At 40.6% G+C, this 18828-nt stretch overlaps 1 protein-coding gene and 1 long non-coding RNA gene across 3 annotated transcripts in view; one reads left to right on the forward strand and one right to left on the reverse strand.

The window, feature by feature from the left end:
* The window catches only part of SUGCT (succinyl-CoA:glutarate-CoA transferase), a 330926-nt gene that overhangs the window by 310096 nt on the left and 2002 nt on the right, over positions 1–18828 (forward strand). The gene's annotated exons all lie outside the window — the stretch shown is intronic.
* The window catches only part of LOC128088463 (uncharacterized), a 39729-nt gene continuing 21139 nt past the window's right edge, over positions 239–18828 (reverse strand). The window contains exon 3 of the long non-coding RNA XR_008210261.1: positions 239–8057. This is a non-coding gene — a long non-coding RNA (uncharacterized LOC128088463). The remainder of the gene's footprint in view (positions 8058–18828) is intronic.

Consider the following 18828-nt stretch of genomic DNA (forward strand, 5'->3'; position numbering starts at 1 on the left):
TTATGTGTGTGACATCTATGGAAAATGTCACATAGAACATCTCATTGTATGAGTGCAAGCATGTAGGAATCTATATAATCAGTATATCTAAGTCCCACCAGAAACACTGTTTATTAGGATTACTTCTTAGGCACAATGTATTACAGTTCTGTAGTTTTTCCTACTTTCTTTTTTTTTTTTTTTTTTTTTTTTTTTTTGTCTTTTTTAACAATTCTAAAAAGTATGTTGCTACATTGAAGAGAATATTTGATTCACACTTCAAGGCAGATATCACACCTTACAGTTCAATCTTGTAATAAACTTAAATCCTCTGATATTTCTATCAAAATTTCTGAGCCTTGGAAGAGGCGGATTTCTAATTATTCGCGTTCCTATGCTACAGTACTATAGTGCAGTCTAAGAATTTCTCCATGTGATCATAGGGCTATTATTATTATTGATTTTACCATATCTGGATCAGTATTCAGATGTCGATTAACTTAAGTAACTTTTCTAAAAGCTTAATAATGTTCCTTTATTTTCCCAAATTCACAGTCACTCTCTTTTCCTCCATTTCTTTCCTTCCTTTCTTAAGAGGTTTTCTGTAACTATAATTTCTCCCTGACAAGATAATGTTAACTTGATGTAGCTTCTAAGGAAAATTGCCCAGCATTTGTGTGTTCTTATTCTGTATTTTGTTCATAACTCATATATACCAAACTGAAGGATTTAAAGTCAGCAGTGGCTTACTGTGCCCACAATGTCTGTTTGTGGTCTTTCTGAAGGGGACCTTATTTCTGAAGTTCTCAAAATATCTCTATATAACATGTAGACTGAAAATATCTAGGTTCCTAATGTTACGTTTTACAGTGTGCTTAAAAGATGTTTGTTGAATCTGGTCCTAAGTCTTTCATTTCAAAGTGGCACTATTTATGGCCTTTAAGTTAATTGGGGGAGTCAAAGCTTAATTTAAAAATGAGATCTGAATCCTGTTAAAAGCTGTTCAAGTTGTAAAATATACCTTAGTATGAAGGATAATGAGGAGATATCCACTGTTTTAATTAAGACTAATTGGAAACACTGTGATTTTTCCTTCAACCCACACTCCAAGAACATCCAATGTGAGCAGCTTCTGTGAAGCTTATGGGTTTGTTTGTACGCAGATGTAAGGATTATTTGCGTGCTGCCATTCACCAGTGCCTTCAACAGCAGTTTCCACATGTCACGGAAAGCACACCATATAAACAGACGTGTTTTCTCCATGTATGCAGTGTCTATAAACTAAGCAGAGCATAACTGTTTTAATAGAAATGGGCCAACATTCAACAACATTTTTAAAAGGATTCAGAAGGCTTTACAAAGGAGGACTGCTACTGAGCAAAAATAATAATTAAAATAAACTTCTCAAACCTGATAAGTGATAAGGGATACTTTGGATTTGGTTCCACAGCTGACATTGCATTAAAGACTGAATTTCAGAGAGTGTGCTTTCTTCACGCTGATTAGGCCTACCAGGGGCATCTCAGATCCAGGAGCAAAGACATTATGAGTTTGTGTGCAGACATTTGGGAAAACTGTTGCTGTGTTTCTCTCTAGTCACATTCTGAGTCAAAACTGGTTGGAGAAAGAGTTGGGGGGGAAGGGTACACTCATCTGAATTAAGCTGTCACAGTGCCATACTTAACAAATTGAGTATTTAGACGTTTTGTATAGAGAGTCCACTACTATTGGTTTACCTAGGAGCATGAGTGAACATGCCAAGGTCATGTCTTTCCTCTGTGTCACCCAGTAAAATAAAGGTTGCATTTCTTTAATTAGAAATCTTGTTTCTCATATCCAATACAGAAGACTGTAGTACCCTAGGATTGATTTTACATCTACATAAACAACATATTTCCAGAGTTCTAAATAATGCAAAATTAAATAAATGACATCAGACAGAACTGTGAAAATTATTTTACTCTGTCTTGAAGTCCACACATTTTGTTATTCTATTTTATTTCTTTATCTGAGTCTGCTTCTACTTTTGTTTGTGGTTACCCTCTAGGAAGGCTGGATAAGTCAGGCACAGAAATGACAAAAAATCATTTTGTGTGTTGAATTGACAGCCTATCTTTCAGTATAAATTCAGATTCTGCTAGCACTTTTAGAAGTCATTAGTGCTTTGCTAAATTTTCCCACACCTGCTTAAAATATGTTGGTTGCAGTGCATGCTGCAAAGTGGGTTTACTTGGCTTCTCATTAAGGATAAAACCCAGCTGCAGAGTTCTAACAAATCCAGAGCAAGAATTCAGCTAATATACACTGGTTAGTCAGAAGTGCAGGCTTATCTTTCTTTGTTTCTCAAGTATTGCTTTGAATGTACAATGTGTAACTGGTCAGCTTATGTGAGAAAAAGATTAGGGAGTTTGCTGCTTAATGAAGGAACTGAAAAAGTGCAAATAAACAAGAATGTGATGCGTTCGTATTGTTGAATATTTAAGGTCAGTAGAACTTTTTGGAGAAGCAGTGGGAGAAGGAGAGAGGGAGAATAAGCTTTAGGGTTCAATGGAAAGTGCTGTGGGGAGCTGTGGGCTTTGGGAACAAGAAAGAGCATTGAAGGTTGATGAGTAATTGAGTTGCATGGGATGTAATATCTCATGGCGTATTAAGTTGCTTATGGTGATTATCCTCAGGATATTAGAGTAGGCGTTGGTTAATGGGAGACTAGGGAGGGGGATTTGGGAAGAATAGGGGAGTATGCATTTGAGGAGCATGGGATAGTGGAGCTAGATGGCAAATTGTTAGAGGCTGGGAGAGTGTCCTGGGAAACTAATGGATATTCTTGCTCTATTCACATACACTTCCAAAAACAGGAGGAGAACTCATGAACTGAGCCACTATGGGTGTTTCTCAGTCTTTATATTAGCTTTTAGAGTCTGTATGGAAGGGGAGATGCTTCCCCAAGCATCGTTAAGTGACAAAGGAGAACAGAAAGTACTGCCAACAGGGAAGATATGGGAATAACCTAGACCTTGCTGTGGTAACAGCAGATTGGTCAGGATACCTTAGCATAAAGGCAGGTAGGAGTTAGGATGTGGTAGGAACAGGAGGTAAGGATGGGAAGTGTTTGTTACAGCCCAACTTTATCCCATGTTCAAGTTCTGTATTTTCCCAAATTGCAATCTGTTTTCCTGAGCTCTCAAACTTAAGAAATATTTACTGCCCTGGTTCACTGTTCATATTGCCTCTCTTCATTCTCTCCCTTCACCCAGCTAACTTTTCTGGTAGGTTTACTAATGCTTTTTGGGGATTTGGTTAAAATATTTCAGTGTACGCTACAGGGCGCTTGATTGGGTGATACTTCTTGTGGGGTCTGCAGCCACTGACACAACCGTAAAAACTGAGTTAAATCAACAAAAGGCATTGTGTAACAATCTAGATCTTCTTGAAAACTGAAGTTGTTTCCAGCATCTTCAGTAAGTTTTAATACTGTATGTTTGTTAGCAAATGGGATTTTGACTAGAGAGCCCTAAGATGAGATGCAAGCAGAATAATTTCTGAAAGGTTTCCTCCATGTTTGTGGCTGGCAGTCTGATATGTGCCCCCCGGTATACCCATAGATTTGGGGGCCAGCTGTTTCTTGCAGCTTGCCAGTGAAGTCTGGTTCACATCAGTGATGTCAGCCACACCTCAGTGTGCATGTCCACAGCAATGAGAGGCATTATAGTGAAATGTTACATACAAGCATGTATGATTGGAAACGTTTTGAATTTCTGTGTGTTTGTAAAATTAGAATGATCCTAAGATATTTAGTCAAAGTGATGGTTCATTTTTCACCCCTAAGTTTGAGCGCTACTTATTTGGAGGAGGTACACAATTCATTGCATTCAGCACAATGGCTTCTGCCTTCAAAGAGCAACTAAATGCTAAGCTGTTCTGGAGCCACTAAAATCTCAATAATGCTTCTTGACAGCTAGTTATTATTTAATTTTAATCAAATTATGTTGCGCAGACATGCTTTAGTAAGGGAACCTAAATATTCCAATCAAGATCAGGGCTATAACATTCAAGGGTGTGCAGACAGAAACCAACATGTGTTTTCTTCTACATTATGGGAAACAGTTTCCACCCAAGAGTTAGCTAAAAGTTTAATCCTGCAATTAGAATGCTCTGTGCCCAGAAACTATCACTTAGAGCGCAGCAAAACAGATGGATTTAGAATTAAAAGAAAATATCTCCCACAACAGAGCGATGCTCAATTTATCAGATATCACTTGGGGCAATGGTTCATACTCATCTGAAGTCGCTCTGGGAGACGGGATATCAGGAAATTAATATTTGTATTTCATTCCAGTACAAAATGGAGCCCGTTATGTCAGACATAAACAAATAGTAAGAGAGAACTCCAGTCTCTAGAAGACTAACAAAACTGTAGGAAAAACAAAAGGGTATGGCAAAGGAAAAGTGACTTGCCTGTGATCACAAAATCGTTTGGTTACAGAGCAAGGAGCCAGATCCTCTGCTTAGATTCTCAGCTTCTGCAATCTTCGGAATCTTCAGCTTCTGTTCTGCAATTGACCTTACTATTTCTAAACATTTTACTAGATTATTGTTAGCTTCTTCTGACAGTTTTGTTTGCTTTTTATTTAATGTATTCATAGCTTTCTTTTGTGTTTGGTGTTGTGTGTCAAAGTTGCTATCTGGAGAGTAAGTCTAAGGAGAGGTGTTGTGCTACTGACCCTACTTATGTGAGAAGAACAGAAGAGTAACAGATCTATAATTCAGGCAGATTTAAATGTTTCTATATCACAGCAAGCAGTTCTTCTTAAAAGATTTATGTTATTAAAAAATATACCAACAAGGATTACTTTAAGCAAAAACAGCAGCTGGCTTTGAAATTAATGAAAATAATCTGCAACAGGTACATATATGAAGTATGAAGTAATTCCTGGCATTCTTCAGTTGATACAGTATCTTAGAGTTGGGAGAAAGAATTAGAATCCAGGAAAGCTACTCAAAATATTTTATTTTATGATTTTTTTTTTTCCCCGCAAATGGATGAACAAGCATTACAAACATGCTCTACACCTGTAAAATCTAGTTATATGGCAGGTAACCAGGGAATATTCTGTGTTTTAAAATGAAATCTGCACATTGAATCAGGCAGAGAACAGCTGGCTTAGAAATCAGCCTGAGAATCAGAATAATCTATGAAAGGTATTTGTGTTAGCATTAAACATTTTTGCATGCTGTCAGTACAAAAGATAGCCTCTGAGCTTTGTGGATTAAGGAAGTGACTGGTATGACCTTCTGGAATTGGGCTGCCTCGTTAAGAATGGAAAACTCAATTAAAACTTAGTTATGAGAAAGCTACGTGAGACCTTGTGATTTACTACTGCACAATGCAGGTTTATGTGTTAAAAGGGAGAATTTTCAGTCAAATTTCTGTTGAGTTGTTAGAGAATAAAGATATGGTCGTGCCTGCAGCAAGTCATTGCTTTTTGAGCAAGAATTCCATTCCAGTATGCATGTGTATGTGATACACAATAGAAAGGAAAATGAGAAAAAGAAGCTTTCTCTAGCAGTTAAGTAGAAATACACTTAGAACATTAGCTAAAGCACAAACCAGGGTGTGAAATTCCTGTATGTAAGAAAAAAAACAGTGAAAAAGAAATGGTTAAATCATAACTGTGTTTAGGGGGAATCTATGAGCACCAAGACAGTGCAGGCACTCACTCATTACAGCATCTCTAATTCTAACGTTAGGATGTGATACCATTTGTTCTATGCACAAATGGGAATTGACACAGCTATTTTTAATCCAAACTGCTAGATGTATGTGTGTAAAATGAATACTTTCCCTTGGATTTTGCTTGAAACCAAGTCTATACAAAATCATTTATGTTTACTCAACACAGGAAATTATAAGAGAAAATTAAGTAAATCAGATTATCCGAAAAGCTAAAATTAAATGGAAACAAAAACTGTTAATATGGAACAAACGTGCCCACACACAGATTTACTCCAAAATAACTAATTGCATGAAGTAAAACCAACTGTTACATTGGTTCCAGTTTTTTGTGGGTGCATAAGCCCTGGGACCTCTGGCAATTAAAATGTAATTGTTATTGTGATGCAAATATTTAAATCCATTGTGATGCCTTTCAAATTGCAATGGTAGTGTGAAGTAGACAGGGCACTGCTGAAAAAGAGGCCAGAGACTGCCAGCCCCTTCATATTTAATAAGGATTTTTAGGAGATTGCACTTTCCAATCATATGAGGTAAAAGAAAGAGGAGAGTTGAAGGTTTTGCAGTGAAAAAGCAGATTGTGGAAAGCAGAAGAAATACAGTAAATGAAAACCCACAAGTGCAAATGGCAAAGGATCAAAGGTGAGGGGCTGTGTAGGAGAGAGGTGCTACTGATGCTCCCAGACATTCAGGGATGGAAAAATTCCATTAAAACTAAGCACCTGCTGCTTAAGATTAGGGTTCAAAAATTACAAACCACGTCAGTGAAAGCATTTTGCTATGCCGTTTAAGGGAGATCTGAAGAAAGCAGCCAAAATATCAGGAGGTGGAAAAAGAGAGAACGGGGAAATATTTTAATGAAACTGATCTGTGCACATTTAAGATGGGATATTGCTTATGCGAGGCTGGTTTCAATCTGATTTTAATTTTTGTTTCCCAGCTTTTTAGTTGTCTCCTTGGGCAAAAAGAGTCTGTTTAGTTTAGTAAGGGGATAGGCAAGCGAGCTTTGGATGGCTTCCTAACCTTGTGCCTCATTCCTCTTCATGGGTGTGTCTGACTTAAATTTCTGTTTCTTAATCCTACTTGAGTCTTTGCGGGTGAGGAGAGATGATTTCTGACTCTTTTGCCCGTTGTAGGGTGGAAGGCAACACTGAAATCCCTTCTGACAGAGCAAAGGCTGGCAAGTATTAGAAACCACAAGAACTTTGATACAGAACCAGCCTATACTTAACTGCCCTCTGCACACTCACACAGCATGCCCACACAACTGAGAGCCAGGCTGGAGGCTGCTTGGTCTCAGAAGGCTGCTTCTCGTGCCCCACGCTGCTTTGATATTTGCGAGCCGATGAGCTGAATATCACATGTCAGGGGTTGGCAACAGACAGTGGAAAGACAAAAAGCTGTTCCCAGTGCTTCACACGGAGACAGTATTGATCAAATTGTCACTTAGAAATCTGTGGAAAAAAAACAGCCTAATCCCCAGTATGCTCCTTCTCTAGCTGACTCCCAAAGCCCAATTTAAGCACTCCGTTTCCCTTTAAAGAACTTAAAATTAACCCAGTGATTGCTTTTAAATAGGAAATAAGAAATCAGAAGTGGCTAGAAAGTGTTCTGTGGAGTTTTTTCTTTACCCTTCTCAGTGAAAGGATATTCACTCCTCATCTCTACTTGGAATACCGTTTGTCTTTACATAGTCAATTTGAGACATCCTAGAAGAGAAAGCTGATATCCTCAGCTTTTTCTGGAAACTGGGACCCTGTAAGGATGCCTCAAGGATGACACTCAGAAACAAAGTCTTCCCAGTTTGCACAGTGCTTTCCGAAACTCTGCCAGCATTTTTAGTAGCCTATGCCTCAAAGAGTCTGGGCACCTTACCCAGAAAGAGCTAAAAATGTAATTTGCAGTTCTTCAAGTAATCCAAAACAAAGTATCAAATCCCTTCCCATCTTGGTTTGCCAGGGAAAGTCCCCATGCAGTGGAACTGGCCTCCTTCTGCAGCACAGGGGACAGCAGATGTAAATGGAGGGTGGAGTGGGAGAGTGATCAGGCTGTGCATAGTACTCAGCCCTACTTAATCACAGATGCCTTGCTCCAGAGTTAAGTTCCAAGTATTTCCATGGTGTTCAAACATAGAATTACCTGGCTGTCATTTGCTCTGGAATTTCAACCACTAGAGTTTCCTTGGCTGTTTTGCAGCTGATGACTTTTTCCATCATTTTAATACTCACTCAGCAGATACTTACTTGGTGTGGGTCACTAACCAGGCAAGAAAGTATCAACCGACTGCTGGATTTTCCAAATGTGAAGATTTGTGTGCCTGCGTACTGTGGCCACAGAGGAACAGCGTCTGAAGCGTAGAATAAATGTGTGTGGCAGTAAGCATGATGCACGTGACAAACATGTGATTTGACATCTGTCTGAGCAGCTTATCTTTCACTTTGTATCACAATGCATCCCTTCTGATTTTTTTTTTTTTTTGCCCCAGAGAAAGGGTTAATGAAAAATCAGTCAGAGTAAGAGTTAGAAGTGACTGTGAATAGTTCTGCTACAGGTGGACGTAGAAGGCTTTCATTAGTTAATTTCTTAACAGGTTAAGCTGAACGTTTTAAGAATTAATCGTTCTAAATTAATGACTAAATCATGTGTACTACTATCCAGATGGGTTGTGGTGAGGCCAGGGAGCTAAAGCAGAGTTACTGCTTCTGTCACAAGCCGTTTGGGCACCCAGCTTGCAGTGTTCTGGCTACCAGCTATTTGATAAGGCCACCATCGTGGTGGATTTCAGCAGCAACAGGCAGCAATGCCAGGTAGACCTGTAGAACAAATACCTTGAATTTTGACTTGAGACTAAGGAAAGATGATCAAAGTCATCACAAATAAATCTTTTAATATCAATTCTCCTTTCAAGCTGTAGTTAGGAGAGCTTTAGAGGTGTAAGGAGGCAACATGGAAAAATGTTTGTACTTCATTGCAGTAAACTGTGCCTTGTCCTGATGTCCAGATGTCCTGATGCTTCCAGAAGGATGTGGAAATAACTAGGCAAGGACATCAAAGATGGACATAGAAAAATGATCCATAGGAGCTGGATAATCACACTTGGGATATGAGTGATGTCAGGATGGTTGGACTTCATAAATGCATACGGAAAGATTGCTTAGAAGAAGGTTTAGCAAAGTCTTTCAAATTTCTGCTCAGAGAAGGTTTTTGATTTTATTTTTACCAGTTGACTAGAAAAAGCATAAAGTTTCCTACCCTGAAAAAGAGCAGCTTTAGCAAGTAAGAGGTAAGAAAGAAAGTTATATCCAGCCTTAGGCTCACTCCATATATGTTTTTAAGTGTGGGTTGTTTTGGATCCTTGAATTAAGAGACTCAAATCAGCTTCAGGTATTAGGCTTCAGCTGGCCACCTGAGGAGCAACGAGGAGCTCATCTGCAAGGAAATGTTAATCTCCTCCTACTCTGATGGTGCACAGCTGGCCAGGAGGATGGCCTTTGGGGTCTCTGAACAGCCAAAGAATCTAACCTATAGCTGGAGGCAGGACGCAGTAAAGGTTGGATTGGTGCAGTGAGGAGATGCAGACACTTTCTGGGTTGTCTGACATGCTTATCCCAACATGCAAAATCATGCAAACCACAAGGCATGGGGCTGGGAAATGGTTTTCCCCATGCTCAGTAGGAGGGCTCTAAGGAGCCTCTTGCCTTCCTGCGCAGCTGGGGCGTGACTCACTGCCAGGATCTTGCGAACATGTTGCAGTGAAGTGGTTCTCTGACCTTTCTAGGGTCTCAATTCAAGTGACATTCTGATTTTCTTTTCCCACCTCATAGGACACTAATCACTGCTTACACCTCTCAAGATACAGTGGTGAAGGCCTTAATGTCTTAGTGAAACAATACATAGACTTCTCAAGTGTCAGAGGAGGCTCAGGTAGTCCATCTTAAGCCCAGCGCTGTTGTATGTAAACATCTGTGCTTAATGGGTGTTTCAGAAATCCCAACCTCTTTTGCCCAGAAATAATCATTATGGTCACACAGTCTGACTTCCTGCATGGCGCAGCCCGTTCAGGCTCACCCCAAAATTTCTGCATTACAATTTCTGTACCTCCACATCCTGTGGCTAACCCACATCCTGTGTTGGGATTCTGTATTGGGTTCTGTATTGATTAGATTATGACTGGAGACAAATTTTTAGCTTGCATTTTCAGTAGTTTAGGCTTGCCTCTCTTTAGGTTTTTCGTGCTGGAATTTTACAGGGCTTCTCCCAGATATTCACCTTTGCCATTAAGTTCTTTAGCTCCTTCCTGCAAGAGCAATTTACATTATACTGGAAGTCTTTAGTATCCTTGCCCTGAGCTTGCACCTTCCATAGTGCTGTAGAAAAAAGTGTCTAGAAGAAGTTGTTCCATGTACAGCAGGACTAAATATCATTTTCCTTTGGATTTCTATCCTCTATAAATTCTATGTGGACTTAGGATGACCTGACCTTTCCTTATATCCTTTATGCCAAGTCTCCCTAAGGAAAGACAGGTGACTCTTATGCAGCTGTGTCTGTACTTATCGGTAAGTGCTTTGCAGCCAGAGTATGTAATATCTGAGTTCTTTTTTTTTTTCCCCCCGATGTCATCAGGACAGTAATTTTGGTATCTGTCCTTCAGCAGTTGCCAATTTTCACAAAACTGGTAAGAGCTTAATTTTCCTTGGGATTTTTACACTGGTCGCGATTGACAGATTTCAGAAGTTTTGGGGGGCAAAGGGACAAAGCAGAGAAACAGATGATTAGAAAGACAGCACAGACATGTAAATGCTTTTCCCTCGGAAATGAAGCTACAGATTCTTACCTAGGGAATTCATGGTTCTTTAAAATTGCTACCTCTGAGTATTCTTACTCCTTGTCTTCCTTCCTGTCTTTTTTTTTTTTTTTTTTTTTGAGTCTTCTCTTAAGGTCTTTGGGGATTTCATGAAAGAATGTGAAAGAATGGAGCCCTGTGAGGCTGTACAAAAAGTAAGGCCAAATTTTCATTGTTCAGAGGTGATATGTATGGGAAGCAGTAGAGAGCACCTTACTGTCAGGTTCTTAATGCTCTAATGTACTAAGAGTCCTCTCTCAAAATTGTATTGAATTATGCAGTTATGCAGGATTACTCTCAAAATGCAACCAGAATGACTAAAAAATGACCGCTTTTATCCCAGCAGTCACTCATGATTAATTGGGTACAGACAGTATGGTGACATCTTAAAATACAAGGTATATATAAATGCAGAGCAGTACTTTTACACTGATGTTATCCAGAAAGTTGGCTGATAGAAAACACATAAAATGCTTTTTAATGCATTGCAGTATGTGCAGGTTCAGGTGAAAAGAAACCTTGTAAGCATACCTAACAAAGAGTTTTAAGACCTTTATAATGGATGCTCCCAGTGCCTAAGTTTGGGTTTAAAGTGATCTGATTTTTAGACACCTCTCTATGATTATCAGAAGTAAGCTATATATTTATTTATTTACTCATTCATTTTTGTGCTCTGCCTGTCAGTTCCATCACCTCACAACAGTTCAGTTCTTAAATTCTTCACTGTTGTGGCGTTGGATAATCCTCATAGCTCTCCTATGGCTGTCAGCATTTGCCAAATGAGGAAAGGTAAACAGATGGCTTGTAGATCATAGAGGCATAGAATCATAGAATTGCTCAGGTTGAAAAAGACCTTCAAGATCATCAAGTCAAATCACAACCTAACCATACTACTCTAACAACCCTCCCCTAAATCACGTCCCTGAGCACCACATCCAAGCAGTTCTTAAACACATCCAGGGATGGTGACTCAACCACCTCTCTGGGGAGCCTATTCCAGTGCTTAAAAGCCCTTTCGTAAAGAAGTTTTTCCTGATATCCAACCTAAACCTCCCCTGGTGCAACTTGAGGCCATTTCCCCTCATCCTGTCACCAGTGAGAAGAGACCAGCCCCACTCTGCTGCAATCACCTTTCAGATACTGGAAGAGAGCAGTAAGGTGTCCCCTCAGCCTCCTCTTCCCCAGACTGAACAGCCCCAGTTCCTTCAGTCTCTCCTCACAGGCCATATTCTCCAAGCCCTTCCCCAGTCTTGCTGCCCTTCTTTGCACCTGCTCCAGCACCTCATTGTCCTTTCTGTGCTGAGGTGCCCAAAACTGAACACAGCACTCGAGATGAGGCCTCACCAGTGCCGAGTGCAGGGCAGGATGACTTCCCTGGTCCTGCTCACCATTCCTGATCCAAGCCAGGATGCCATTGGCCTTCTTGGCCACCTGGGCACACTGCTGGCTCATGTTCAGCCAACTGTCCATCACTACACCGAGGTCCCTTTCCATCAGGCAGCTTTCCAGCCACTCCTCTCCAAGCCTGCAGGGTTGCCTGGGGTTGTTCTGACAAAATACAGGACCTGACACTTGGCCCTATTGAAACCCTCAGTGAACCTCGGCCCATCGATGCAGTCTGTCCAGGTCCCTCTGCATTGCCTTTCTCCCCTCTGGCAAATCAGCACTTCCTCCCAGCTGGTGTTGTCTGCAAACTTACTGAGGGTGCACTCAATCCTCACACCCCTGTCAAGATCATTAGTAAAGATGTTAAATAGAAGCAATTCCAGTACCAAGCCCTACGGGGACACCATTCATGACTGGCTGCCAACTGGATTTAATTCCACTGACACAGCTGTCTGGGCCTGGCCATCCACCCATCCATCCATCCATCCATCCATCCATCCATCCATCCATCCATCCAGTGTTTCACCCAGCAGAGCGTACGCCCATCCAAACCGTGGGCAGCCAGCTTCTCCCCAAGGATGTTGAGGGGGGACAGTGTCAAAGGCTTTACTGAAGTCCAGCTAGACCACAGCGACAGCCTTGCCTTCATCCACTAAGCAGGTCACCTTGTCATAGAATGAAACCAGGTTTGTCAAACAGGATCTACCATTGGTAAACCCATGCTGACTGGGCCTGATCCCCTGGTTCACCTTGTACTGGTCTATGATGGCTCCCCAGATTATCCATTCCATAATCTTCCCCGGCACCAAGGTGAGACTGATAGGTCTGTAGCTACCAAGATTGTCTTTCTGGCCCTTTTTGAAGATGGGTGTCACATTTGCCAGTCTCCCATCCACCAGGTCATTTCTGGTTAGCCAGGACTGCCAAAGGATGATGGAGAGTGGCTTGGCAACCACATCTGTCAAGTCCCTCAGCACACCAGGGTGCAATCCATCTGGCATAATCCATGGACTTGTGAGCATCCAGTTTTCAGAACAGGTCCAAAACCATCTCATGGTGGATTATGCAGGGCCTATTCAGTTCCCCATCCCTACCTACCAGTGCAGTGGGCTGTGCTCAGGGAGCAATTAGTCTTACTATTAAAGAATGAGGCAAAGAAGGGATTAAGTAGCTCAGCCTTATCCTGATCCTTGGTCAGCATGTTGCCCTCAGCATCCAACAAGGGCTAGAGATTCTCGCTAGCCCTCCTCTTGCTGTTGATGTATTTATAGCAGTATGTATTGTTTTCCTTTATGTTAGTGTCCAAGTTGAGTTCTAGTTGGGCTTTGGCTTTTCTAATTTTCTCCCTGCACAGCTTCACTACATACCTGTAATCATTATAAGTCGCTTGCCCATTCTTCCAGAGAGCGTAAGCTTTCCTTCTGCTCTTGAGTTCCAGCCAAAGGTCTCTGTTCAGCCAGTCCAACCTCCTCGCCTGTTGGCTCATCTTACGTGACTTGGGGATTGTCAGCTCCTACACCTTTAACATAACTTCCTTAAAGCACTCCCAGCCATCCTGGGCTCCCACACTCTCCAAAACTACCTCCCGAGGGACCGTTTCCACCATGGTCCTATAGAGACTAAGGTCTGCCCTCTGGAAGTCCAAGGTGGCAGTTCTGCTGATTCCCCTCCATGGTTCAACAAGGATTGAGAAATCTAGTGTCTCATGTTCACTGTGCCCCAGACAGCCTCCAACCTTCACATCCCCCACAAGACCTTCTCTGTTAACAACAGCAGGTCCAGGATTTCGCTTCCTCTTGTTGGCTCCACTAGCTGTGTCAGGAAGTTATCTCCCACACACTCTAGGAACCTCCGGGACTGTTTCCTTTCTGCTGGCTTATAAATCCAGCAGATGTCTGGGAAGTTGAAGTCCCCCATGAGAACAAGGGGGAGAGACCTTGGGACATCACCCAACTGTCTGTAATGTGTCTTGTCCACCTCTTCATCCTGGTTGGGTGGCCTGTAACAAACTCTCATGACAATGTCAATTTTGTTGGCCTTCGCTTTTATTCTGACCCATAATCTCTCAACCCTATCATCATCATCATTAGTTTCCATACATTCCCATTCTTTCTTAACATAGAGGGCTACATCAACACCCTTCCTGCCTTGCCTATCTCTTTGGAAAAGTCAGTAGCCATCCATCACAGCACTCCAGCTCAGCAGGTCATTCTACCACGTTTCACCTGATGGCGACTATATCATAGCTTTCTGACCTCACAGTGGCCTCCAGCTCCTCTTGTTTATTACTCATGCTCCATGCATTAGTGTAAAGGCACCTGATCTGGGCCTCCTTTTGAGTGGCAGTAGCCCTAATATCCTCTTGACCATACTCAGGTGTTTCTGTAGCCACCAACCTCACACCAACTCTTGTGTTGTTCCTACAAAAAGGTGAGTCGTCTTCCTCCTTCAATAGGGCACGAGACTGTGGGATCTTACTAGCACATTCCTCTCCTACAAGTACTGTCACATTACATACAGGCCCTATTCTACCTTCCTGTCTACTTTTACTGCACTGCAGATTGTTTACTAATGTTTATTGATGTATTGATTTATTTATATCTGTGTTTGTATGGCACCTAACACAGGATATACTTTTTTTTGCCATTTGAAAATGTTTGTCCATCCATTCCTATGCATCCTGCCAAAGTTTTCTATTCTCTCAGCTGTGCTGGGTGCCAGTTGAATACTTTGTGTGGCTGTATCTTATGTAGAGGAGGAAGTGGAACATGCAGTAAAGGAAGAAGGAGTGAGTCTGAATATTATCCCCTTAATTTTTTTTTCCAGTTCTATTATGAGTTGTCCTTAAAAGCTCTAATGTAATGTAAAAGGAAAAGATTTTTTTCCAGAGATTAAAAAAAAAATGTAACCAAGAAGTCTCCCAAGATCTCAAGCTTCTGTAGCAAGAAACCAAAAAATATTGCAGTACTTTTTTACACTGTGTTTTACTAAGGAGCAGAAACTCAGTAAAGGCATCATGGCCAGGCTGCCCTGTACTGCATGCTCAGGCATCATATGCACATCTCAGCTGAGTGGTAGATTAACAGAAGTCAAGGCTGGATCAACAGGAAAGAGAACCAACGTTCAAAATATATTCTCCCACATCTACTCTTGGTAACACATCCCTGAACACATCACTTCTAACTCCTGAGTGTCTTTCATGTAAGCCATGAAGCCCATTTCTCTGACGTATTTTGTATTGTTTTTCTTTTCAGTACCTTAAAAGTTATTTCTCATTTTCTGCTGATCCTGCCCTTACAGTGGTTGGTTTCACAGCTAGCTGATTGAACACCCCAAATTGAACTGTAGTGTATGTGGGATCTGGGTGCAAATGTGTTGGTTCCTGGCCATCTTTTGATTGTTGGTGATATTTCATTGGAATTCCAAAACTCTTACGTAGCAACACCATGCTGGGTGAGGTACAAGTTCTTGGTTTGTGTGATGCATGCATGTATATAGACTAGTCTGTGAGCTGAGGTAGAGCTAGCTAACCAGGGGTGTTGAATTTCTTGTTGCTCTCTTTTTTCAAATGTAGAATATGTGTTGCAAGAATAGATACGCGTACCTTAGTTCAAACTTCTCCTTTCTTTTTCTTTGTCCCACTTGAATTATAACAGTAATCATGCCTTTTCCCTGAGCTTGGCTATCCTCGGGTCTAATTCCCTCTGCATAACTTATGAGTTAGATTATTTCAATATGCTTTAAGCTGTGCTGTGGGGAAAGTGTTACCTGGTGACTGGCTCACAGTACTACAGGATTGCTATTTGTCAGGAAAAAGTAAAGTTTATTATCTTTATTCATTTTATATGCTGTTCTTTGTTCTTTTAATGTCATTCTAGTTCAACTTCAGTTTCTACTACTTGTATAATAAAATTGACCTTGATTCTGCAGCTCTGAATCTCAGAAATGCAGAGTGACACGTTCCAATGTACATCGTGTACTTCACCTGCTTAAAATGTTCAAAGATATTTCATTCCTATGGAATGAACCTTAGCATGGTCTAGTTTAAGTGCTTTTATTTCATTTTATCTTCTGCTGTAATGTATTTATTATGTCCCAACTTAATAGCTCTGCTCAGTGTCTAGCAATGCTGTAACAGATAGGCACCAAAGAAATAGAATTTACTGTGATACTGTTGAGTTCAATTTCTGGGAAATGTTCAAGATGGCCGTCAAGGTACAGCTGTCAACATAGTCAACACTGATAAAAATTTTGATTTCTTGTAGCACTACTGTCTTTGAACATTGCATGTTGTGCACAGCATGTATTTTAGCAATGTGCCAAAGTCAAAGTAGTAATAATAAGAAGAATGTCAGCCTAGAATTTAAATGTGGTGAAAGCTCTTTCCTTTACTGGCAATAATAAAAGCAAAAAGCAAGAAACTCTTTTTAATTTAATGAGACAAAGGTAAACCAAAGCTACTCATTCCTTCCCTGTTTTCTTCAAGTGACCATAGCTGTCCCTTTAACTAGATGGCTCAATTGAGAGCAGTGTCCTGCTTACAGCAGGATGGGACCAACAGGTGACCTCTTCCAGCCAGTAACTTTGCTTCTATCCCAGCAAAGGCTTGCTTTCATCTGCAGAGCTCCCTGTAACTCACCCACATGCAAATGCTTCTGACCTTAATTAAAGCAGTTCACCTCCCTCTGCCTGAAGGGATGGTTTCCTCATAAGGCAGTTGTGTTTAATTAGCATTTGCATAGCATTCTGCTGGTTGCTCTCTGGGAGTGCTGTTCGGTAGGAGCGTGGGATTGCTGAAGCCTGACTGGCAAGCTTTGCACCCTCCTAATTGACACAGAAGCCAAGGAGAAGTTACACAAGGAAAGAACAGAGAATCGTTAATGATGGATCATTAGCAACTAGCTCCTTTGAATGAATGTAGATAACTTTATAACTCTATCAAAGTGAAAAGTAGCGTGATGAATGATGCGTCAAACAATGAAAGCTCAAAAAAGACACTGTTTTTTATAATTGCTGTGCAGTTTTCTAGCGTGTTCTACTTTGTAAGACTAATTTCTTTGGGAAGCGTGAAGCATTTAATGCCTGTTGTACACTTAATATCAATTTTGTTTTCCTCTCATTAGAAGTTTATTCAATGTCTTCTGCTATCACTGCAAAAACTCCTGAGATTTAAGACAGGAAATTTTTACACTAGCAAAAATTTGCACAATCAAGTGGAAACCATGTACAAATACTGATAAGTTCCTGTGGGAGTCTGATGATTTCTTTGTATAAAGACATGAATATTCTCAGCTACACATGCCAGAAATAAGATTATTTCTGATTTGTTTTTAGTTTTTATAGGAATTGCCTAATAGTATTGCCTATTGCCTAGGTATTGATCTCTCACACGGGATTTCCTCTGAAAATTGAATTATGTTCAAACTGAGTTGAATTAGGGAGATAAGTTAATAGAAGAATTACCCCCGATTTAGCTCTCACAAATGTTAGTGTGTGAAAGAAAGGTAAAGAGATCAAGAAGTCTCAAGGACTGGCCTTAGATTCTGCTATAACAACATAATAATTCCTAAAATCTTGATTGATAGGAAATCTGTAATCTCCTTATGAGACATCTTTCAGCATTTCACTGTCCCTCCCATGACTAAAGTTTATTTTATAGTACCTAACTTTGCTCTTACTTTTGCAGTTTAAGTCAGTTAATTTCTCTTTCATCATGAATATGAGGAAGGGTTTACGTTCATGTTGCAGAAGGGTCACAGAATTTTTGAAGACAGTTCAGAAGACAATATTTTTTACTGGCCTTTGCTTTGTTTAGTCATTCATGCCTTTGCTGATCATTGTGGTTGCTGTTCTGCAAGAAATTTGGGGTTCATGGCTATGCAGTGGAGGGCCCCCACTAGTCACCATTCCAGCTGTGACCTGCCATCCCTAACTAGAGCAAAAGGATTATTTCACGTGTCCTGCAGGCTTCTCTCTTTTTCATACATTCCCACATGATGCTATAGCCTTTTTCGCAACAAAATGATGTTAACTCATACTCACTTTCTGATCTAGAGTGACCCCTAGCTTTTTCTACCTTGCTGATTGTCCCCTGCCCTGTGTTTATGTAATTAGATGTACCTCCTTCCCCTCCTGTTTTATCAGACCATTTCTCTGGTGTAGCCTGGTCATTGTGAAAGCTATTTCACAGTCAGTTTTAACTTGAACTCCTCTGAATCCTGAGCAGGTACAATGTGAGTTCCATCAACTGACCCTCTAAAAAATACTGATCAGTGCTTCATTCTCAACGGATTCCTGTGGAGCTCACTTGAAGCATTCTCCTGTTTTAGAAGGCTCCCAGTAGCTGTTCTCTGAACATGATTTCCCACTCAGAATTGTACCTGGCTTTGGATTTACCTAGACCATGTTTCTTTATTGAATTTAAAATGTGCATCTTCTTGTCTTCAATTACTGAAAAGGGAACCTCAGCAACTAAAAATGTCTAGATTATCAACATGTGAAATTAGGTGGGATGTATCTCACCCTCAGTGCTTCTTCTGGCAGACATAGAAGAGGATGAATGAAAGTTATGTGTTCTTAATAGATGCATCCTGAATACTTTCAGTGTGATTCTTTTCTACATTATTTAATGTCACTTGAAGTTTAATGATTTGATCTGTAATTCCCCAGTTCCCTCCTTTCCTTTTGAAGCACAGGAACTATACCTCACCTCTGCTAGGAGCACACTCATTAGGAACATACCCAATCAGCTTGAAAAAAAGTTTTCCTAAATACCCCTTCTCACACCATTCTCACTTTGAAACGAATACCTGTGAATACTGTGTTAAACATTTGATCACAAGTGAACTGCTTAGGGAAGGCTGTTGCAAAAACAGCATAATTTGATCAA

The sequence above is a fragment of the Tympanuchus pallidicinctus genome, unplaced genomic scaffold (genome assembly GCF_026119805.1).
Source record: "Tympanuchus pallidicinctus isolate F22 unplaced genomic scaffold, pur_lepc_1.0 scaffold34, whole genome shotgun sequence".
Lineage (NCBI taxonomy): Eukaryota > Metazoa > Chordata > Aves > Galliformes > Phasianidae > Tympanuchus > Tympanuchus pallidicinctus.